This window comes from Lathamus discolor, chromosome 3 (assembly GCF_037157495.1).
Source record: "Lathamus discolor isolate bLatDis1 chromosome 3, bLatDis1.hap1, whole genome shotgun sequence".
NCBI classification, from domain to species: Eukaryota; Metazoa; Chordata; class Aves; order Psittaciformes; family Psittacidae; genus Lathamus; species Lathamus discolor.
This window is the reverse complement of record NC_088886.1, coordinates 73,685,616-73,709,777: the sequence shown is the minus strand read 5'-3', so window position 1 is coordinate 73,709,777 and position 24,162 is coordinate 73,685,616. Positions and strand designations below refer to the sequence as shown.

Genomic DNA, 24,162 nt, shown 5'->3' with positions numbered 1-24,162 from the left:
GAGGAGTGGCTGACACACCAGAGGACTGTGCTGCCATTCAGCGAGACCTGGACAGGCTGGAGAGTTGGGCGGGGAGAAACTTGATGAAATTTAACAAGGGCAAGTGTAGAGTCTTGCATCTGGGGAAGAACAACCCCATGTACCAGTACAGGTTGGGGGGTGACCTGCTGGAAAGTAGCGAAGGGGAAAGGGACCTGGGGGTCCTGGTGGATAGGAGGATGACCATGAGCCAGCAATGTGCTCTTGTGGCCAAGAAGGCAAATGGCATCTTAGGGTGCATTAGAAAGGGAGTGGTTAGTAGGTCAAGAGAGGTTCTCCTCCCCCTCTACTCAGCCTTGGTGAGGCCGCATCTGGAATATTGCGTCCAGTTCTGGGCCCCTCTGTTCAAGAAGGACAGGGAATTGCTTGAAGGAGTCCAGCGCAGAGCCACAAAGATGATTAAGGGAGTGGAACATCTCCCTTATGAGGAGAGGCTGAGGGAGCTGGGTCTCTTTAGCTTGGAGAAGAGGAGACTGAGGGGTGACCTCATCAATGTTTACAAATATGTGAAGGGTAGGTGTCAGGATGATGGAGCTAGGCTTTTTCAGTGATATCCAGTGATAGGACAAGGGGCAATGGGTGTAAACTGGAACATAGGAAGTTCCACGTTAACATCAGGAAGAACTTCTTTACTGTAAGAGTGACAGAGCACTGGAACAGGTTGCCCAGGGGGGTTGTGGAGTCTCCTACACTGGAGATATTCAAGGCCCACCTGGACAAGTTCCTGTGTGATGTACTGTAGGTTACCCTGCTCTTGCAGGGGGGTTGGACTAGATGATCTTTTTAGGTCCCTTCCAACCCTTGGGATTCTGTGATTCTGTGATTCTGTGAAGCCTGTCAGGTGCTTTCACCAAAAGATGCCTACAGACTGGACTTCTACCCTGGCAAGCATCAGCCTCCCTTCTATGCCAAGGTAGAGCTCACCAAAGACCACAGCTGAGACCACACCAGGGCCTGCAGCAAGAACCCAAAGTGAGAGATAGCTTAGAAGGGGACAGGGCATGAGAGCAGCCCTTGAGGACAGGATCAGCAGCATCTCCATACTCTGGGTAGACACAGTCTCACCAAGGCAAGATAGATAGCATCTTATCTAGGGTTAAGATATGGTTGTCGCAGGCCAAGTCCTTGACTGCTACAAGAGGTGCCCTGCCTGGTAGCCAGAGTGATGGGGGAAATAGCTGTATGTGCCTTGGCTGTTCAACTCTGTCGTTCCTTTTGAATCTCAGCTCACCCTCACCATGTCACTGGGTCACTTCACATGCTGAGCTGTGACTGAGTCCCCTGCAGCCCCATGACATGGTCTGTCTCACTGTCCTTTCAAGGGGGAGACCACCACAGAGAAACAGGTGAAGACATCGTGTGAGGAACATCTGAAGTCATGGCAGTGATTGCTGATGGGTTTTATCTATCGGGAATGAAGACTGGGCATGGGAGAAGCACTGCACAAACAGCCAGACATAACCACCAGGGAGTGCACACTCCATGATGCCACTTGTGGTGGCAGCAGACAGACTTGCATATGTGCATGCCTTGCTGTAATTCATCTTCGAAAAATCTCAGCTTCTTCTCACTTCAACTACATCTATCCCCAAACCTGAAATACAGCTGCATCACTTCATCCTCTGCTCGGCCAATGTCAATGCTCCTGAAGTGGACTGTCCCTCCTAGGCTGGCAACTGCTGAAGCAACCACATGTGCCATAAAATTCCTTTTAGCATCTGCTTCCTGCTTTGGGGAAGAAGCAGTAACCTGGTGATGAATAAAGTAAATGAGCAGTGCTCCATGCCAGAGAAACTCCGATACCAGACCCAGCCAGGAAGATATATGTTCCACTGTGAAACAGAACTCACCCGCAGTCACATTTTCAGGCCTAGAACACAGGCTGGCTGGCACCAGCACATCCATAGCCAGCCTTGTCCCCTTCTCCTGTTTTCCTGTCATTCTGCTGTCCACCTATCTTTTCCCTCCTCTTTGTTAAACCCTTAAGAGCAGCAAACTCAAATGAGATTTTCGAAACATCAGGCATTTGGTAAGAAAAGCCAATTCCATGAAAAGATCAGTGATGCTTATGGGACATGGGTCCCACAAGTGCCACAGTCACTTGGTCCTCAGAGGTACCGCAGTAGGAAAGCTGACTGAAGAGACTGAAGCACGATAGTTCTCTAGCCCTTAAAAGCCTCAGTCCCTGGATTCCATAAACCCCAAAGCTGTTACTTTTGTATCTAATAAAGAAATCTTAAAAACAATGACAAAACCTCTTCTGTTCTCCTAGTTACATGAAAGCCTTGGACTTTTTGCAGTAGAGTACAGGCCAATTCAGCGATAAGAATACACAGAGCTGTCTCACTGCATGAAGGAGGCTTATAAGGATGCTGGGGAGGGACTATTCCTTAGGGACTCTACTGACAGGACAAGGGGTAACAGGTTCAAACTTAAACAGGGGAAGTTTAGATTGGATATAAGGAGGAAATTCTTTCCTGTTAGGGTGGTGAGGCACTGGAATGGGTTGCCCAGGGAGGTTGTGAGTGCTCCATCCCTGGCGGTGTTCAAGGCCAGGCTGGATGAAGCCTTGTGTGGGATGGTTTAGTGTGAGGTGTCCCTGCCCATGGAAGGGGGTTGGAACTGGATGATCTTAAGGTCCTTTCCAACCCTAACTATTCTACGATTCTAAGCAGGTAAAACCTGTAAATACAGTTTTGAGACTGGGCAGAGAGCATCATAAAGCAGAATTTCAAGCTGGGGTAGAGGTTCCAAAACAGCCGGTGGGTGCCTCCCAAGAGGCTGTCAGGATCAGGCTCTGATCTTCCCTCCATAACGGATGTGTAAACCATTTCCAGCCACAGAATTTAGATCATTTCACCCTCCATCTACACACTCCATAAATCCTCCGGAGCCCAACTCGCAGCAGAAACTTCTGAGCCCATTCCCCTGCGGCTCAGGCACCCACTCCCCAGCTCATTTATCCTGCACAGGCTCTAGGGGATGCAGTCCCCCACCACAGCCCCAGCCAGGCTCAGTGCTCAGCAGCATCACAACAAGCAGGCACAAAGGGCCAGCCTCAGCTGGGAGCAGCCATTGCAATCCCCAGCTGTGTTTGGGTTCGTGGGCACTTGCATCCTGTCATTAATCCACTGTGCCTGTCTGCTCTGGAGAGAAATCCCACTTCATTTTCAGGGCTCTTTCTGCTCAGGATACCAACAGCAGGTCTGGAGTGAAACAATGTGCCCACAAACAAAGCTAGTGACGAAAGTCTTGCTTCTACCCATTTGACCAATGCATTTTCCCTTTCCTTTTCCTTCTTTTCCTTTCCCTTAACTTTCCTTTCCTTCCCTTTCCCTTTTACTTTTCCTTCCCCTTTTCCTTTCCTTCCCTTTCCCTTTCCTTTTCGTCTTTTCTAATTTCAATTTGCTGATTCTTTTGCTTTGAAAGAAACCATTGCCTGGCGTTCTCAACATGCTCGTAAATGGGCAGCTATTGGAGCGGTCCCCTCACACTCTGGGTACCCTCAGGCTGGTTCAGTCCCCAGCGCCCTGAGCCAATGAGCCTTGCTCAAACAGGAGCGTTTTCAGCTGGGCTGAGGTGCTGGGCAAAGCAGCCATGCTTTGAAATGGGAGTTAGTGTTTCCTTACTGAGCTACACTGAACCAGGTGGGAATTCCTGGGGGTAGATCAGCACTGCTTGGGGTGGTGCTGCACTGACCAACCATCAAAGGGCAGAGCTGACAGACATCCTGAAATGTCTTCTCAATCCAAGCTCAAGATACCAAAAGGCCCCCATCGCTGCATATTTCAGACTCGGTCAACTCAAATGTTACAGCTGAGTTTTACTTGGTTTTAGAGTTTTCCCTCAGAAATTTGAGCTATTCCAGACAGAATGACCTTTTTCTCCCATTTTCAGCATGCCTAAAAAAGGCATTCTAAAATCAGAATTAAGGGGGAGGAATTTTTCTCAGGAATGGGAAGTTTTTTAAACTAATCCTTTCCCAAGAACAGTTTTCATTTTATGAACAGCTTTTTTCTGATTAAAAAATGGGATTTGATTAGAAAAAAAAAAATCCCTTGAGCTCACCTCCATACTACCTTCAACATCAACTCGAAACCTAACTGTGGGAAATGAGTCCTCCATTACTTTCCCCAAAGATAAGACAGGGAAACCAGATCTGCTCTCATCTGGGAGAGGAGTTGGCTGTGAGGACTCTTTCCTGTAACATAGATCTTCCAAGCACTTGTTTATTTGAAAACCATGTAGTTCCTGTGAAACCAAATGTTCTGTGTTTAATAGCTTAAGCTATAAGTTATAAAAGCCAAATTCAGCAGGCGATACGTTATTAAGAAATAGGGATCCAGATGGCTAGCTGAGGTCACCCTGAGGCCAGCAAGCCTATAAAGAATACACACTTGTGTGTCCTTATTAAAGTTGAGGGGCTTCATAAACCCAGGAGTGTTTTCCTTTTAGAGCACTCATCTCAGATAACTTTGTTTCCTTTCATAAAATACCCCACAGCTTTCACAACATCTAACCTAACAGAAGCTGCTGGCAGTGGGAGGCCACTGTACTGCCCACTCACAAGGAACTGCTGCACTTTTTGTCCACATAATTAAACAATAATGCCAAGCCCACCTTTGTTAGAAGTCAGAAGCTGTGTGGAGGCTCCTGAGCTTTGGGAAAACTTCCCATGGATGGGCTAGAAATCCTACAGCCATCAGTCCTGCCTCCTCTGTTACAGGCATCAGCTCTGCTAAGATGAGCCTGTGATTGTGACTGCCCTTAGCTGCAAATTATGGAGGTTTTGAGTATCAGGTGAGATCAGGTTAACAACAAAGGCCTTGGTTCCAGCAGTGAGTTTGGGATGGGCTGGTCAACATTCACCCATGGAGGCTTCATTGCTTCCAGGGTGAAGCCCCGCACCTCACCATAGGCTTCACCGACAGCGACAAGGGTAGGCAGGGGTCTCAGATCCTGTTTGATAGCGATGCTTCCCAACAACTGACTGACAGCTAACAGCATTGTCATATGAGACTAGTGCAAAACACAGCAGCGAAACAAACTGGAGGAAGTTCAATGGGCCCTGGTGTACCTATCCCCCTTCCCTCCTGTTGTGGGTGACCACACAACATGAGACAAACTCACCATGAACATTACTAACACTGCAGGAGGCGCAGATTATACTGCTGGCCACAATGCCCACAGTTCCCCCTTCCTCTCATAATTCCCTTTATTTATGAGCAGTTCAAAAGAGCGTTCCGTTATTATACTTTAATTGGCTTATGATTAAGCAAGCAGGCAGTGCTAAGGAGATGAGAAACCATGATGCAACCCAGTAGAAAGCTTTAGATGGCTTATTTCTCCCCTCAAAAAGAACTGTATGACGCATCTGAAAACACTTAGCAAGTGGCAAGCCAACAAGAAAAGCAGGGCAAATACAGATTTCTACCCTCTTGAAACTAAATCCCTGTAAAGAAAATTATTAATCTCTCTCAGCACCACATGGTCCTGAACATATCAAAATGCATTCAAGAAATAATGCCATTTCCTAAGCTGACCAATCTCAGGAAATGATTTACAGGCTGAAAGCTGTACTTCACTTGCTGGAGACTACCTAAGTGCCAGGCTGCACCGGCTCTTCCCAGCGCCATGCCTTCTCCAACAAAAGACAACACTGATTGCAATACTTTCATGAAGACAAAAATAGTGTTTTGACCTTAAGATTATGGACTGTATGAGTCATAGCAAAGCCATTAACACTAAACTTCTGCTGGAACAACTTTAAAACCAACTAGTTTATTACCTAATTTACCCAGTAAATTCGCCTCTTTCGTAAAGCTCGCATGTAAAACTTGGGCAGCTTTCAAAACAGCAGCTCATTACTCAGAAGTGCATAATAGCTTCCTTATAACACTATGCTGTGTAACATATACACCTTAAAAAGATTAAAGTGACTGAAACCCAAAGGTTACTGACCCAACTGACCACAGGGGCTGCAGCCTTCTATAACAGAGGCTTTAAGGTACTTCAGCACAATTTAGACCTCACGTCAAATGAGTCACACACAGTATGGGAAGTCCTAAAGAAAATTCAGTTACACAGAGACCAGCACGTCTGCCCTCCAACAGGTACTCTTCTTTACATTCCCAATCCGCTTTCAATTCACACATTTGAAAATGGATTCACAGATCTGGAGACAACATTACAGAGCAATAGGAAGCCGTTTTAAAACACTCGTGGAGAGCAACGAGCAATAAGGAGAATCTCAACTTCTGCACTGATGCATTTGCTAACAGAATTTATACTTTCTATTTTGGGGATATTACAATTTTATAAACCACCCTCTAGCTCAGAAACTGTTTCCATAAATGTGAAGAGATACTGAATCTCCTTAAAAGAAGAGGATGAACCGCACTGCTTAGGGATATAACACAATGCCACAAGTAAAAGGCCTCGCTTTCAACTCCAGAATCACGTTCTGCCCACACCATCATGTGCAAGAGGACGTAGTGACACATGCCATCCTTGGTCCAAAGTTCAGGGATTGCTCTTGGTTGAGCACCTCTCAGCCTACGAGTTCTACTGAGGGCAAACTTGTGCGCTAGAAAAGCATAAGGGCAAGGTGAGTTGGTCTTCCACAACCTGTCCCCTATTCCCCAGCTGTTGCTCTATTGCCTCTGATTTTTGAGGATTATCTGTGGATGCATTCTGAAGGAAAACAGTTTTAAGAACTGTGTTATGGTATTATTATTATAGTAATTTTTATTTTAAGGCTATGAATTGAGGCCAAGGAAGACAAAATGCCTTGCCTGGAAACACGCACAGGCTCTATAGCACAACAGGGAAGTGCACAGAAGATTTCCTGAGTTTCAGTCTGGGCTGGAGCAACAGAATCACTGCTTCTGCTTAGCTAAGGGCTGCAGTAAACAGATCATAAGAGCTACAGGACTCAAGTTTATCCAAAGCTCCTTTAAAAGCACCGCTCATTATTCAAAGGAAAACGTGTGACCTTTTGTGACATCTCTCTGGAAGGAGCTTTCATGTCTGTTGCTCTGAGATGATTAGAAGGCATGGCATTTTTAATGCAACCTTCGAAATCCCAGTGCTTTACTGCTGCTCGTTCTCAGGCATTAAGAAACAGTCTTTGCTGGGTTTTGCAGGAATTGGGGGAATACATGAAAGCAGGAAATGAGCAGGGCGCTTTGTCTGGCCCCTCATGATCAGATATCCAACTGCACCTTATCAATACAATTGCACCTAACTTAATCACACCTACACTTCCCAATGCCTACCTGACCAGAACTGTATCTCTGCCTAAAGCGGTATACTGTTACCTGACCCGAGTCAAACCAGCCACAGTGACCTAAATGGCACAACTCTAGATTGTACCAGCCAAGGATATGGCCTCAGAGCAGGAGCTAGTTCAGGTAGACCTCTAAGTTTGTTCACCAGTACAACACCTGGTCATGGCAGCAGAACTGTCAGTACTCCTGGAAACTACAAGGCACCCACACTGAGCCTCTGTGAGGTTATTCAGGTACTATCAGCCTTTATCAAGGCTTCATCCTCTGAGCCCCTTGCATCCATGTATGTAGTGCCAATTTTCTGGTAGCTTGTTACAGAGCTGGCCCATTTCCCTGAAAACATATGCCATGGGAAGTAGTTCACCCCAAATTACTCCACACCAATTAAAATGGTTTTCAAAAGGAATTGCCATTTGGCTGCGCATATTTTCACGAAGATGTATTTTGCTCTCCTTATTGAATATCATCATCTTTTATGTCCTTGCTATACACCAGTCATGAGGACATTAGCCCCAAATTACTTGAGGGTAACTACAGTCTTCCCTCCTGTGGCAAAAGAGCCCATAGGTGAGTGCAGCAGGCTGGGCTGCATGGCAGCTTGATGATGGGGATAGCGGAGACCTTAATTCCTAAAGCTGAGACAAGGAAGTTGAAAGGCCTCCTGCCAACAACCGAGTCCAGTCTGACTTACAAAGGCAGAACTACAACACGGTGCTCTTCACTCAGGAAAAGCAAGGGCATAAGGACAGGAGAAGCTGCCACCAAAATAACAGTACCAAGAATGTGTGTCTGAATTCTGTAGAGACATAAGGTGTTCCAGTAACAGGTTCCACTAGAAGTAAATATGGACAGGACAGAACTCATCCTGAATATATGCGACAGGAGGGCAACGGAGTCTGGGAAGCAGAAGACAGAATGAATCTTCTGTAACCCAGTACATGTGCTCAGTGTCACAAGATAAATAATCCATTTGCCTTAATCAAGCTACATCCTCCTGCTGTCACCAACCTCTACTTGGCAACTGCACAGCTACACAAACCCAACCACTTCCTAATCAGTGATTACTGGATAAAATCATTCTTCTATATTCTCATACCTCAGTGGCTCACTCAGCAAAGTTAGCCATGGTATTTTCAATTCAATGGCTGTAGGAGATAGCATCCCTTAGTTCCAGCTTCACAAGTAACAGCTTGAACAGGTGAAGAGGATTTAATCAACCAGCACAAACTCCAAGGAAAGCAATACAAAGAAATGCTGAAACAAAGATGAGCACTTGCGTGGTACGAAGGTAACTGTTTCAAGCAAGAAAACACTACTGCAAAACTATTTCCCGTATTTATGTGTGCACTTGTAATCAGTTTGCTTCAGTGATTTTCCACTGTTGATTAACAGTCAATGAAGAACCAGCCTAACACTACTCCATGTCCACATGGCTGGTTTAATGTTAAGAGTCTAATGGGTGCTTACACACCTCAAGAGGTTGGAAGAGGGACTTACTCTTCAGATAAATTGCATGCTGTGAATTACTTGTTCCAATCTTATTATTCCCAAGAAAAATAAATTAACTTGTTAAAATAAACAAATAATCCACCCCAACCTTGCTGCCTGCAGAAAAAATCTTGCAAAAAGGTATTTTATCATTGGAAACAATAACTGAACTACACTGAACGTGAAGCAATCCCTTGCATAGTGAGGACTAGTGTGTGACTTGTTTCCAGATATAAGAAACTGAGAGCCACAAGGGCATAAAAGGCTTCTTTTGTTCTACACACAACTGCCTTTGTATGAAGGTAACTGAGCCAAAAGGACATCCTGCTACAAGTTGTTTCTATAACTACACTGATTAATAGCACCAACTGATGGAAAAAAACTTATAGAAGTGAGGTAGTTTAAGAGGAAGCCAGCATCAACTGGCAACAGTTAAAGGAAGCCACAAGGGAGCAAAAGGGGGGATACTCACTGTAGCCTGTCCTATGAACGCCATGAGTTCAAAGCTCACGTCCAACTTTCAGTGATCTCCAACAGCTAAGAAGGTGCTCAACCGAGAACCAGTCATTTCTAATGTATTCTGAAACCCAGAAACTTGTACAAGAAAGCTAAAAGCCACCTCAAAACTCTGCACTATTTTCACACTGTTAATGAACCCCATTCTTTGTAACACACACACATCATTGGTAGGTTTATGGAGAACATATGCAGGGACTTCTGCCACCGGGTTTTCTGTAGATGGAAAGAGTAAATAATACACAGAAAGGAACTACACTGTGGGAAACAGTGCCCTAATTTTGACAGCATATGCTTTAATGTACTGTTTGCAACCTATCACTAAAACCACATAAATCTGTTTGAATATGGAAATCAAAGCATTTCAATATGAGTTTCAGCTTTAAGGTTGAGCCCACACAGACGCGTGTGTTGCTATTAAACCACTTGGAAGAAACAAAGTTTAAGCAACCTTTTTGGTATTTCCTCCCACCATTCTGACCCTTAAACATTCAGCTAAGTCCATAACAACTGCTGCCTAGGTGTTCATTATAACTATATAGATATGTGAATTAAAATACCTTTGTCTGTGTAAGCATAGCATATACCTGAACACCGCCACATTTACACGACAACTACACCTTCACCAGCAATATATGGGGTGTCATTACGCCACTTTACTGAAGATGATCAACCAAGAAATAGATACCACCAGCAAAAAGCAGATGTTCAGAGTTTTTTGGATGTAAGAGTTGTGTTACAAGTGTGCCATGAGCATTTTCAAGGAAATGGCAATTTGGGAACCAAAGGAGGCCAAAGCTCTACCACTTCAACATGAGTGAATAACTCAAAGGTGAGTTTTAGTAGTTAATATTAAATTGTCCCACCCTGCCAACATCATTAATGTTACTTTTCAGCATAATGACAGCCTCTGGCAAGAGGCTCTGCGGTGACAATTCCAATTAACTTTCCTAGTCTTTGTCTCACAGGTCACCTGTTAAAAAATGCATGTTTACTCCATCTTCTCTCAGAACAAGACTGACTGCAGTGGAAGTGAAGTGGTCTTCTAAGTCATATAGGTCACACCACCTCAACTCCAGTTTGTACAACACTCTGCATGTTGTGCAAGCCATCATTTGGCATGCATCCTTTCCAGCTGCTGGGCTGAGATGCCTCTACTTCCCTTGGCAGCAGAATGCAAGCCAAAGAACCACTAACTTCATCCTATGGACCTCACCAAAAAAAGCCCCCACTAGCAAGAGCAGCCCTTCTCATGCCATTATCTAAACTGGCCGAGTGTGCTCTCTTCACTGATGAAAGCAGGTCCTTAGGGGCCCAATCCAAAACCCACTGAAGCTAATCAGTTTTTACCTGGGCTCCAGTAGGCTCTGAACCAAGTTCTATTGATACCATCATACCCTTCCCACAAGATACATAAGGAGAAGAGGGAGAGAATCTGTTTTAACCTAACCCTGTGTCCTCCTGACCTTCAGAAAAGAGTGGTCAAAAGGATCATTCTGTTACACCAGCAGTAGTTAGGACCTAAGAGATGATTTCAGGAATTCATCACAAGACGATTTCATAGCTGTGGTGCACAGTGCACCGACAGCTATCAGCTGAAGAGACCCAGTGGCAATGTGGGGTATATTCTCAGAGGAAGCAAATCTGCTTCCTTCTTGGATGTAGATATGCAGAGAGACTATTTACAGGAGCAGAGTATTTGCCCCTGTGGACATCACCTCCAGTCCTTAACCCTCTCCCAGGGAGAGAGTTCTCTCCCAGATGGGAACTCACATATCAAGGCTGAAACCACACAGACCATTGAACAAGAGTGACACAACACCAAACAACATCTCACATAACATAAAAATCTCTCCAGATCTAAGATCCAGATGGACTGAAAAGAAGAAGAGGGCATGGCCCCACAACGAAAGAAACTTCAGAGTTTCTTGGACCCTAGAAACAAAGAAAATGCAAGTTTCTTTAATTATCTATAGCCCCTTAATGCATGTCTGGGCGAAACAGTAGAGGTTTTGCATGCAGACAAGCCTACAAGAACTGACTGCACGCACACACACACAGACTCACTCCATGCCATGACACAGTGAGATGATTCAAGGAAGAGGACAATCACCAGGAAGGTGAACCTGCATGTTAAACTGCTAACATCGGTTGTTAGATCCCAACTCTGTGAGGGAGCGCAGTAAAACATAGTATGGAGTTCTTTGCCTTAAGTCCAGGAGCATTTATCTTGTTTCTGGCCTTCAGTATCAACAACTGGGTTTTTCTTACACCAGGAAACTACTACACCCAGGCTCTTTGAGAGCTCTGCCTCAACACAATCCAACAGGATTCACCCTTGAAGTGGCTTTCCTGGCAGTTTCAAGACCCAAGAGTGCCTACAGGAATTTCATATAACATATGCTGTGCAATACACCTTTGGCCTTAATGGCAAGTTTTACATACAGTGAATTTTAGGCAGTCAAACTGTTCATTTCTGGTATTTTAAGGATCACAGGAAAAGCATTTGCCATTTGTGCTTATACAAGTGATTGCTGGGCTAGTGCCCTCCCATGCTACAGACTGCAGTGTCTGCTTGCTGCAAAAATCAAAATACTGTCACTCAGCTCTTTGCACTCACCCCATCAACACACATCAACCACATTCCCACAGCAATGCCTTCAACCCGCAAACCTCCTGGGAGGACTGCAAGCCTCCTGCAAGATCTAGGCCCAGTCTTGGCAAGTGACCCTTCAGCAGCCACCTTCCTGCAAGGGACCCCCAACACACTGTATCTGTGACCAGGAGAATCAGGGGAAAATCATGTCTTGCTCACCCTATTCAGCTTGTTCTGACTCAACAGCACAGGCACAGCACTCCATAAAAACATACCCTTTAGGATGGATTAAGAATGGATTTATGTGGTGCTTAATGGGGTGCTTCAAACCTTCTGTAGAAGTTCAACAGATATCTATGAGCCAAGGACTGAAAACTGCCAAAAAAGGAGCAATACATAACAGCAAAGACCTCAAAATTTAGAAGTTTATTAACCCAGTCGTGCACCAACCACCTCCCAGCTTTCACATCCAGTGAAGGAAGAAAGGTCTTGGGAGTGTTGCTGCATTTCACATGCTGGAGGAGTCACCCCTTCCCAAAAGCCTGCCAGCACAGGAAGCTGTACATGATTTTGCTATGGAGTGAGCTAAGTTTTCATTCATGGACGTGCACCGCCAAGCAACAGGCTTTGTTAAGCACCCAAGGACAGTTCAATAGTCTCCACCCTCTGTAAAACCACGGGGCTACCCTGCAGCTCAGGGGCCAGGATCATAAACACCTTCAGAGATCTTCCAGAATATTCCTGCTTTCTTGCTCTTCTTAAAAGCCTTGGGGCTTGGACAGTTTGTCAAAGGGAAGAACTTCACTTGGGCATGTCAATGCTTGCAGCCCTTTTAATAAGTCTTCATCGCTGATACTGAGACACCTGGGTAGAACAGATCAATAAAACATGAACTGCAGCCTGATTCCTACTTCTAGTTGCATGCAGTGCTGCAGACCTTCTGCAGATGCTGCACGTAACCGGGTCTGGACTCAGTCCAGGGATGCAAAGACCTTCAGTCTGCTCAACCCTGCTGCACAGACAGCAGATCCACCACTGGCGTATGCACCGGTACCACCTCCTGACAGCAGGTGAGCAGACCGATTTGGACATGAACTGGCACAACGAACAGTGTTCGCAGTACGCTACACATTTGCCATGATGTTTTTATTAATGTTAGCCCACGTTAAAACTCCAAACATTCCAGCTCTTGCTAGCAAGATCTTTACGGAGTTCCCTGAAGCATCTTCCATGTCCAACATTTGTTCTTCTCTAAAACTTGCATTTTCCTCCTAATGTATTAAATCATAAAAGGTATTTTGGCTTTCAACGCTTAATGCCTCAGCTAGTGTTTATAGGGCTACAGTCTTCTGTTTAAAGCAAGGACTAATCAAGATGATAAATGCTGTAGAAAGGCCCCTGTTATCAATCACATTTCTTGTGCAGAAAGGTACTTGTGCTAAAAAAGCAGGAGAAAGGCTCATGTACCACTATTGTAGTAAGATTACCCTCTGTTAAGCAAAGTGGCAGCTCCTTTATCCAACACTGAATGCAGACTGACCAGCAGTTTAGAGACCTAGTGAGATATGCTTAAAGATAATAATCAAGGGAAGTTATCCTGTGTGAAAGAGGACAGATGGCAGGCACACAATAGCCATCAAGTCTATTTAAACAGATAAGTAGCCTCCCTAGGCCCACTCCAGCTCTCCACATGTGCTAATTCAAAGACTGGCTCTGATCGCATGGAGCCCTCTAACCTGAGACAGGCGCAGGGGTCACGGTTTTTCCTTCCATGCTCTCATTTACAAATCTGCCCATTCTCTCCACCGAGCACAAAAAAAGCAGAGCCCAGGACAGATGCTCCTGCCCAGCAGCGATAAGCTACGCCTCTGTGTCTTGCTTCAGAGCCCAGGACAAAGCACCACAGCAGCACTGCATTGGGAATGCAGTGCTCAGCCTGGCAAGCCCAGTGCTTCATGGGGTTTCTGAGCCCCAGCAGAGACAAGCTGCCATGGATGGCAGAGGGCTGCACAAGTGATGCCCGTACCACTTCAGAGATGCAGGCCATGCCCAGGCAGACATTCAGTGACAGAATCAGTGACAGGCAGGGAAAAGGGAACAGAAAGCTGATAGTGTCAGCCAGGGTGGTACGAGTGGGCAGGCTGCAGTGAATATTGACTGGCATAGATCAGTGGATGATTTAATGGCACTACGAGCCAAGGGCCTCGGATCCAAGGCCAGTTTCTGCTATAGGGAGCATTCTACCAAAAGCAAAGGTGCTGTTGAGCCTGAGAAACCAGTGGCTAAAGACAAGTGGAAAAGCCAGAGGGGAGGCATCAGAGGGCTGGTGGGAAAGACCATGTCAGCAAGTTTCTGTCAAGTCAGACAGACCCTTCCTCCCCAGACACTGCACAACTGGGGCTTCGAGGATTGTAAGGATTACCTCCATCCATAGACTTAACCTGCCTACAGCCAACCTGCACAAGACAGAGTGCCACTGCCTGCCTGCTGCCCCAGCCTGCCTAGTCAGTGTCTCAAGCATGGCCAGAGCAGCTATAGCTTCTTGCAGGGGGCCAAGTGCCCCACTTGCCACCTGACTGACATCCTGCACTACTTCATCTTTATATAGGCCCGTCTTATGACGATCTCTGCGAGCAGCATTGCTGGGAATTGAAAATGCTCCGGGTTCAGTTCTCTTAAACACTCCCAGCTGTAAATCCTCAAAAGCCTTTTTAAGCTCTGTCATAACATATGACTTTCTTTCCCATGACACTGTTTATTATACAACTTTTTCTTCCCCTGGTCATAAAAGAAAGGGTGCATAATGGCAAAGAGGTGTATTAGCACTGTGACATGAACTGAATCCAAAGGTGATAACATCTTTTTGGCAGGATGCTTATGAGCAGTTTTGGGCCCCTTATCACATTAGTGAACTATACAAACAGAATGCAGGTGGAAAGGAGATGCTTGCATCTGGGACTACCCTTCACTACAAGCCCAGGATAAGGCTTTCAAGTCATCAGTCAACTCCATAGATGTTAGATAGGCCCAGTAAAGGTACTTTTAATCAATTTTAATTCAGTAACAGTATTCAAAACCACCCAAATAATCTTTTTTGACAGACAAGACAGAAATAAGCATCTCCCATTTGACAGGTAGAAAGCTAAAAGAAAGCCCCACTGTTTCTTCATAAACTGAGTGAAATTCCGGCTGAGTGAATCCTTCCCCCCTCTCCCCCCAGTATTATGGACTTTAAGTCTACTTTTCTGTATTCTATTATGATTACACACATACACATATATACAAAGGCCAAATTCGTACCTGGTTACAGAGAGAAGCTGATTTGTTCCAAGTAATTACTTTGTCCACAGTACTATATTCCAACAGAGCTCCCAAAAAATACTTTTAACTCCAGCACATCTTCATTGATATTAGGAAGAAACACTTGTTTTGTTATCCCTCCTGCCCATCTGGATACTGCAAGAAAGGATCCCAGACTGGTCTGTGGTGGAAGGGACCTCAAAGCTCATCCAGTTCCAACCCCTGCCACGGGCAGGGACACCTTCCACTAGAGCAGGGTGCTCCAAGCCCCTGTGTCCAACCTGGCCTTGAACACTGCCAGGGATGGGGCAGCCACAGCTTCTCTGGGCACCCTGTGCCAGCGCCTCAGCACCCTCACAGGGAAGAGCTTCTGCCTTATCTCCAACCTGAACTTCCCCTGTTTCAGTCTGAACCCATCACCCCTCGTCCTATCACTGCAGTCCCTGACGAAGAGTCCCTCTCCAGCATCCTTGTAACCCCCTTCAGATACTGGAAGGCTGCTCTGTGGTCTCCACGCAGGTTCTCTTCTCCAGGCTGAACAGTCCCAACTTTCTCAGCCTGTCTTCATATGGGAGTGCTCCAGCCCCTGATCATCCTTGTGGCCTACTCTGGACTTGCTCCAACAGCCCCATGTGCTTCTTATGTTGGGCACACCAGAACTGTACACAGTGCTCGCTCTTATGCTCCCCTCAGCAAACACAACACTAAGGCCACACAGCAGACAGAATGAGGACCAGCTGAGTAGTACAACAGTTCACAATGGCAGTCTCTTAGTTTCCTTTTGTCTATGATAAAGCTACAGAGTTTGGAAGCTATTTTAATTCCATTATTCTTTAGTGAGTTCTTTCAGGGAATTATTCTTGGTTTGCAAACCGCAAGTCACATGAACGCATTACTTGTATTACGGAGCATGGTCTCCATCCCTTCTGTTCTGTAATTAATCACTGAAGTGCTGAGGTTTCCTGCTTGTGAGTAATGCACACGTTGGTATTTAAAGTTTTCACACACACTGGCTAGTTCTACAATTGAAAAAGTACTTTTAGTAGTTGTATACATCTGTCTTCAATTTACCTGTTCATAATTACTTCCACAAGTGTTGCCGAAAGACGTTTTCACTAATGGACACTAAATACAACAAACCTAAGAATAATCACATTCATTGGAATACTCAAGGGCATTTTGTGTATCCTCCAAGAAAGGTTGCTGCAGTGAGCAATTCTGTCCATGTCTCAGGGCTGCCATTACAATTATTATCATTACATACCACCACTACAAATAGCCTCAATACTTATTCTGATGATTATTAATATACTTAGTTGTACTGCAGTGGCAACTTTCCAAGGAAGATTCAATTTTCCTAGGAACTGCACATCCATCCAAGGAGAACCCAAGCTCGGGGGGGTGTTAACCACAGCTCTGAGTACAGCAAGCCCACAGCATCAGGAGCTGAGAGCACAAGCCTGTGAGGATGAAAGTGGGTTTTGAAAAGAGACAGAGACCCCTTTGGTACATGTGTGTATGTATGTGTATATATATATATGTAGTCATATATACATATATATATATGTAGTCATATAGACATATATATATATATATGACTACGGGGTGAGGGGGAGATCACAGAGATTTATATCCCAGATTTCTCTCTTCCCTGTGGGCACTCAGCACATTACTGAGCATCCCAATTTGTTGCTTGAGCTTCTATCTTACCATGACTGAAAAAGAAACAATTACCAGTGCAATCTTGACTCATCCTTTGGCACCTAATGTTCCTTGAGCTTTATCATCATGTTGCTAAAACCAAGAAAAGATTACTCAACTGTTGTCTTGTCCTTTACAGATTCGGAGCATACAGTGTAGAAGCCGCACGCTGGCTCTAGCAGAGCACACGAGTGGGGAGCTCACTGCACAGCACATTCAGCTGCACTTTGTTTCACTTGTGTTTCAAATGTCCTATGAACCTTAGAGAGACAAGTGGATCTGAAGTCAGACTCTACTCAACTTGGTCAGAAGCAGGCAGAGCACCTCCATGGCTGGCCAGGATTACACCCTGCTGTAGCACCAGATGAGACCTTGCAACACAGACTTGCTGGCATACAGTGAAACTGCAGCAGTAACAAAGCCCTGACTTAACATCAAGTTATCAAGTTATCAGCCATCCTGAATCATTATAAACATGGTTTATACTGCATTAAGTTGTTATGGAGGACCCTAATGCCAACCATCAGCCAGGCCACCATGACCAGATGAAGCAGTGCTGCAAAGGGGTTTAGATGCATAGAAAGCAAATCCACCCTTACAACAGATTTCAGTTACATTGCTGAGACTATAGAAATCCTGAAGAAGGTAACTCTGCCCTAAATCATTAAATGTTACTGGGTTTGCCCCTTCTCCGAGCACTTCAGGTGGGCTGTGACTGCAGACAGCATTTTGAAGCCTTTGCTTCCAGATAGAAACAAAAGCAAACTGGAGCTATCCGTGAGAGATTCCTGTGTGTGCTCAGGGACCAAAGACTCAGCAGTGCTGAGTCCGGCACAGGGCAGCCTGGTTTCCAGTGCTAGTGCCCAAAGGCAGAACTTGATCCATCTCCAGATCCTTACAACCCCATGTTTTCCACTCCTGCCCTTTCTCCACAGTATCTCAGTCACAAATGGTTAGAAAAATAGCAGGGGAATTTGGAGGAGTCTACAGTGGCAAGAGAGGCTTCCAACCCTGTGACACTTCAAATCAGTTCTATTGACATCTTAGGTTGGGAATTCTCAGCGCAGAAATGCCCATAAAACCCAAACAGTCTTCCTGACACTCGGAGAGGATGTAAACCAGCAAGCGAGTAGCAGTCAGTAGGCTGTGCACTGCTGTCAGAAGGTCCTGACAGCGTGCTGACCAACACTACTGATGAACAGAGTGGTGAACAGTGCGCCTTGCTGCAGAGCAGAGCTAGGGGCTTTCCCCAGTGCAAAAACAAGGTGTCAGTTTAGCATGACTGGTATCTCATCAGTGAAGTGCTCAGGTCCCTTTGGGCACGTGGATGGAAACGACTCAGGAACCAGAAAGACATGGAACTGAATGATATGGGGAGTTTTATACTGACATTTAAATACACAGTTCTGTGATCACTCCCCCCCACTGCACTCTATTCCTGTCTCTAGCAGTCATGGACCTCTTCCCCTTGATGATTAAAAGGCTCAAGAAAGGCACTTCCTTAAATCCGAGTCACTTTCTTTTAGCCAATTAGGCATACATTTGCATTTTTAAGAGCAAATATGTACGCCAAGGAGGAAAAAGGAAAGATGAACCCAATTTTCTAACCACACATACTGAAAAATCACCTTATTGCAGGAACCAGGATGATTCAGAAAACAAATGTAAATAGCTCCTGTGATTTAGCACTGACTGACACCCGTTGCATTAAAAGAAATTGGCCATTATTTCTCACAAGCTCCATGCTAATGCCCTCCATAAAACGTCAGCGGCACATAACTATCCAGAGGCCTCACTTGGTGGCAAATAATCCCCTGACCAGTCCAGGGAAAGGAAGTTACTCTGCATCTCCAGCCTTTTGGGGAATGTTCCAGGTTTTTAAAGCATGACTCAGCAGCATTGCTGCTATAGAGGTTTTTCCCTACCAGATGCTACTCGCATTTCTCAGCTTTGGTATGGCAGCACAAGTGTCCATAGGGAAATAGATACCCTTTGTATCAAATGGGACAGGTGTATTGATTGCCATCTGTTCGTTATCATATTAAAAGTCATCGCAGTCCTGTATGCTCGCAATATAATTCTTCACAGCAAAGAGCTCCACAGGAAGAAAGAGTCAAGCTGATGGGTGAATGTGGGGGAAATCAAGTCTTTTCATTCTCACTGGTCCTGCTTCTACAGTAACACCATGGCCACCTTTGTTACTGCACTCACAACAAAAAACACCATAACACGTCTCATGATGCAATTTTGCACACATGCAGCTTCCTCTAACCAAGGATTCTCAATCATTTTGTGAACCCAACGAATACCCCTAATGATGGGTACATTGGCACTGCTTTGGTTTACAGACAAAGACAAGGAAAAGAAGGAAGACACAAACTTGCAGAAATGAACATGGCAGCCTACAGCCTTCAACTACAGGCCTGCACTTAATCACTCCATCCTCCAGTTGAGGCCATGTCAGCTGAACTCCTGATCCTGTTCATCTTTCACTGGATTTCTGCACTTTGGCAGTCATTATTTTCTTGACAGGTTATACAAGGTCCTTCCTAAAGTTACTAAACCCAACTTCTGCTGTCTCTCACTCACTATTTAAACATAGCTTGACAGAGAGCAAAGGACAAACGTATTTTCTTCCTAGAAATGAAAACCTAAGCTGAAATGAGTGCTCCCTTCCCTGAAATGAAGAAAGCATTGACGTAACCTCACCACTTGATGCCTTTGATCTTCCAAGCTGGCAATACATGCGCATGATAGGCAGCCAGCACCCCGGAGCAGCTATAGCACATGCCATGTCCTGCCCAGCTGACAGAAGGGCCACAGAGAAACTGGGGTACTCTGGTGCCAAAGTAAGGGAAAACGTGGTAGGGGAGGACAAAAGACATAAAGCTGTGGGAAAACAACTCTTATCAGGACCATTAACTCCAGTCTTCCCCACAGAAAACCGTTTTCATGAGGATTGTGTTCTCCCCAGCTATAATTTTTTAGTCCATTGAACAATTTCAGCCTGCTTTGATGCAGAAGCAGAGATAACTGTCTTCCTACACTTCATATGAAAGCATACATCCAAGGAGAAAAGATGGACCCTGCAAGCGACCCTCCCCTCATGTCACAACCGGAAGGAAAGCTATAACATAGGACCCCTATTTGCACTGAAAAATCTGCCAAAGAGACAGACTTTGTAATCGATAGATCAGCAGGAGAATCTTCACTAAGAACTTCTCATCAAGCACAAGACATAAATCTTAATTTCAGACTTAAATAGAGGAAGTTCAGGTTGGAGATAACAAAGAAGCTCTTCCCTGTGAGGGTGCTGAGGCACGGGCACAGGGTGCCCAGAGAAGCTGTGGCTGCCCCATCCCTGGCAGTGTTCAAGGCCAGGTTGGACACAGGGGCTTGGAGCACCCTGCTCTAGTGGAAGGTGTCCCTGCCCATGGCAAGGGTTGGGACTTGGATGACATTTAAGGTGCTTTCCAACCGAAGCCCTTCTATGATTCTAAATCAACAGGAAAGCCAAAACCATTTATTCTGGTGCTCAGAAAAATACTTGTTTCATGCAAGCACAGGACAAGACAACGTTAATACTGGTGACCTAACCTACCTTAGTAAAACTACTTAGTAAAACTGAGGATGTTGAGACCCAGCCTGAAACAGCTGCAAAACAAACTCCCTGCCTACCTCCATGGCACATGCTCTAACAGGGCTGTCTAACACATGGGCTTAAAGAAGGGGCGATGATCTCAGGCCAGAGCTAAGCACAGCATCCCAGGCTCGCTCCTGCGGCTGCTCCCTGGTGATGAACTGATGCCACACACCGCTTCTTAAAGTCTCCTGCATGTGTGGTCACCATGTGATTGTTTAAACGAAGGCCACTGCCAAACATCAAGTCATTCTGGGTGCATGCCCTGGAGTCGACAGACTGTAACCCAACACACCTCCCTGCCACTGTACACTCTGGCTCCTGTTGCCTTTCTGTATCAGCTAACACAATTTTTTTCTCTTGGTACTCCAAGCCATCATCTGCTACCCCTGTGGCCACAGGACCTTTAAGTCCTGCCAATCTGGAATCATTTCTCTTCTTACAGCATAAGTGCCCCTTACCTCTACTTCAAGAAAATTACATTGCTTGAAATGATTTCCATTTTTTGCCAGCCTAACATCTCATTTTCTTCTTTGCGGCCCGAAGGAATGATTTGTAATGTGAATCTTAAAAACCCTGATCAGAGGAGGAGGTTAAAACGACTGATAAATCAGAGGTGCAAAATACAGAGGTATTGTTTATTAAAAATACAAACCTCCTCGCCACCGCTGATCTATTAACAAATAGCTAACACCCTGTCTTTGGTTTTAGGAGACCAGAGAGGACTGGTAAGATGCTGTGCACAGGAGGCAGCCCCATAGGAGATGAAAAGCATTCATCTGAGGGGATCACACAGTCAACAGATCTGACTCATTACCCACTGATGCTGTAAAACACAAGCAGTTCTACTTGCCTGATGACAATACCATCGCTTCTATATGGGAGAGCTGCTTGCCTTCCCCTTCCCTATGCTGCAGCAAAATCTTGGATCCTGACAGCAAGCCCAGCAAGCAGTGCTAGTCCTTGAGACAGAGTTTGCAAAACATTAATGAAATCAGACTGCAGCTTGGCTTGCTGCCCTTGGATAATGGAAGTGAAATTAAAAGTAGAGGGAAGAGGGGGTTGTTCATAGCTAGAAACAGATCGCTGAATGCGTTTCTCAAGAATTAAAGCACTTTATACGCTATTTACTTTGGGTTTTCACTTCACTTTAGTGATAATTGATACCAGGAGGAAATTAAAAGCAACTAAGAAAAACTAACAGGTAAAGCATTCCTTTGAAGCACTTTATTTAGCCAGGAAAAGCTATAAGGTAAGAAGCCTTCTGCCAAGGATGGAAAAAATACAAGGACTGAGAAAACAAAGATGTGTAGAAGAGGAAAACAAGGAACAGAATTGTATGTAAAAACAGGAGAGAGCATAGCCTGAAAACATCACAAATGCTTTCCCACAGGAAACAGCAGCTATCAATCAGCCCTAGTAATTTATTGCCATAAAATTGATTACTCATCACATTCCAGAGGGATGCATTACTGCTAGCAGTGGCCCATGCCCTTGCTAGTGCTGCTGTTCTGGTCCGGGGTTCCTGCTTGCCTGGGGATCCAGACTGGCCCTTCCAGGAGAGCAGGCTTGCTCACAGGGTGATCATTACTCCTGGCTTACCAGGTTTCCAAGAGGCACCCTGGAACTCCAGACTAAAACACATACAGATTTTGACTGCTGCCCTACAAACACACATATTCCCTCCAGGTCTAAATGTAGAGCTAAGAAATACAATCACCTGTAGGACACTGGGGAAGAACACACACGGTTTGGAAGCTATTGGGTGAGAACTGGCACCTCAGAAGTTAATACATGATGGATACACCTTTCCTTCTCTCCATAGAGGTGGAGGGAGCAGATTTTCAATCCTGCTGGGATCTGGGGGGTGTTTATGTATTTTTAAGGGCACAGTCCCCATTGCAAACCAATGAGATGTGCACTCCCCAACCGCTTCGCACATCTCAAAGTTTAATATCAAAAAATGAATGCATTTTTATTCTGCAGGGGTTTATCTCACAGTTTCCTTTACAGCAAGGAACCAAACCCGAAAGATATTGGGGGGAAGAGGATAACAAACTGCTTCTCTTAGGAACTAGCAATGACACTGTCAAAACCCCCAGTCTGTTTGCTTTATTTTGATACAGAGAAATCACTTCTGCAGTGCTGGTGATATGTCAAGAAGCCATCAGTGGCTCTTCCAGCCCTGCCTGGCTACTGAAATGCTGTGCATTAAACCCTGAGCTGACACACATGTGGGTTTGGGGCAGCAATAAAGGGGTTAAAAGAAGTTTCCCTCCTCCGGGAAAGAGATCCAGTATGAAACCTCCACTATGCTTTCTGCTGTGTGCCGATAGATCCTATCTGCTCTGAGCCAAGCAGTGATTTTAACCCTGCTCTTGCTGATGCTAAACTCAATACCGAAACAACCCACATCTGATATAACCAAAGGCAGTTTTGCACCCTCACTATACTGACCCAAGACAACTGACAAGCACCCGGGTTTGTATCTCACCCTTCGGTAGCTGCAGCTGAAAGGACTGATTAAATAGCAAGAGCATATGCGTACACAGCAAAAATAACTTTACAGAGCCTGCCAAAGCTATTTGAAAACCTATGCAAAGCTGCAAAAAAACACAGCTTGACAAAATGCAGGATAACAACGCAGAATAACAGGTATTGTTTAAATAGCAGTAAAAACTAAACACCAAAAAAACACAACCCAGTCCAAACCCTTTATCATATTCATTCCCCCATTCCCAAAGTCGCATTCAAACACAGAGGTGTCCTACCTTTTTGATCCGTGAACAAGCAGATTCCAATCAGTGAGTCACGTCCAAGCCTATATACCAGAGAATCTGTTAATATAAAACAAACAGGAGGGAAAAAAAAACTGAAAATACTTATTTTTTTTTCTGGAAAACAGTTTTCAGCTATAAGAAGGTTTTGTCTATTATACAAAGACACAGATGCATAAAGATAGCCAGACATGTTTATGAAGGTGTATGCGTATAATGTATGCATCAAATAGATTTATAAACAGAGCTACAGAAGTTTATTGCCTATACATTTTAATTCATGCAGTGTGCACCACTGTAGAATTTAACTCACAAGCAGATCAAACCCAGAAAGCTACAGCATAAAGGGATAAACTCTTTCAAACCCTCAGCAAGCAAACAAAGCTGACATTTTTAAAGGAAAATCATTACCAGCTCACACGCTGCCATACCCCAAAAGCCTATTCTTAAATAACTGCTGCATAATCATTCTCATGGAGTGTTGTTATCCATCGGCTCGCTGCCTATCTCCAGACAGACGCAGTCTGCAAGCCACCAGCTTGTCTCTACCATGTGTACGTCAGGAAAAGGAAAACTGCAAATTAGAAGAAGTCCCCGCAGTGGTGAAAAGGAAAAGAGGGTGAGTGGGAGAGGAAGAGGGAGTTCACTGGCCACAGAAATTTCCAGAATGATGACAAACCAGCCAGCTCCGCCATCATCCACTTACAATAGGATGCTGCACCTCGCGGCTGCTGAAGCAGTTTGTCAAGGGGGTGCTGGTATCGAATGCCTGACAGGCATTTTAATTGCATCCAACCAAGTGTGTCCCCAGGAACG

General features: G+C 45.1%; 1 protein-coding gene across 9 annotated transcripts in view; it reads right to left on the bottom strand.

Moving 5' to 3' along the window:
• MAP2 (microtubule associated protein 2) overlaps positions 1–24,162 on the bottom strand; it is a 227,169-nt gene that overhangs the window by 112,686 nt on the left and 90,321 nt on the right. For all 9 annotated transcript variants that reach the window (XM_065669792.1, XM_065669793.1, XM_065669794.1 and 6 more), the window contains exon 3: positions 23,341–23,406. The gene's annotated coding sequence lies outside the window, so the exon portion shown is untranslated. The remainder of the gene's footprint in view (positions 1–23,340; positions 23,407–24,162) is intronic.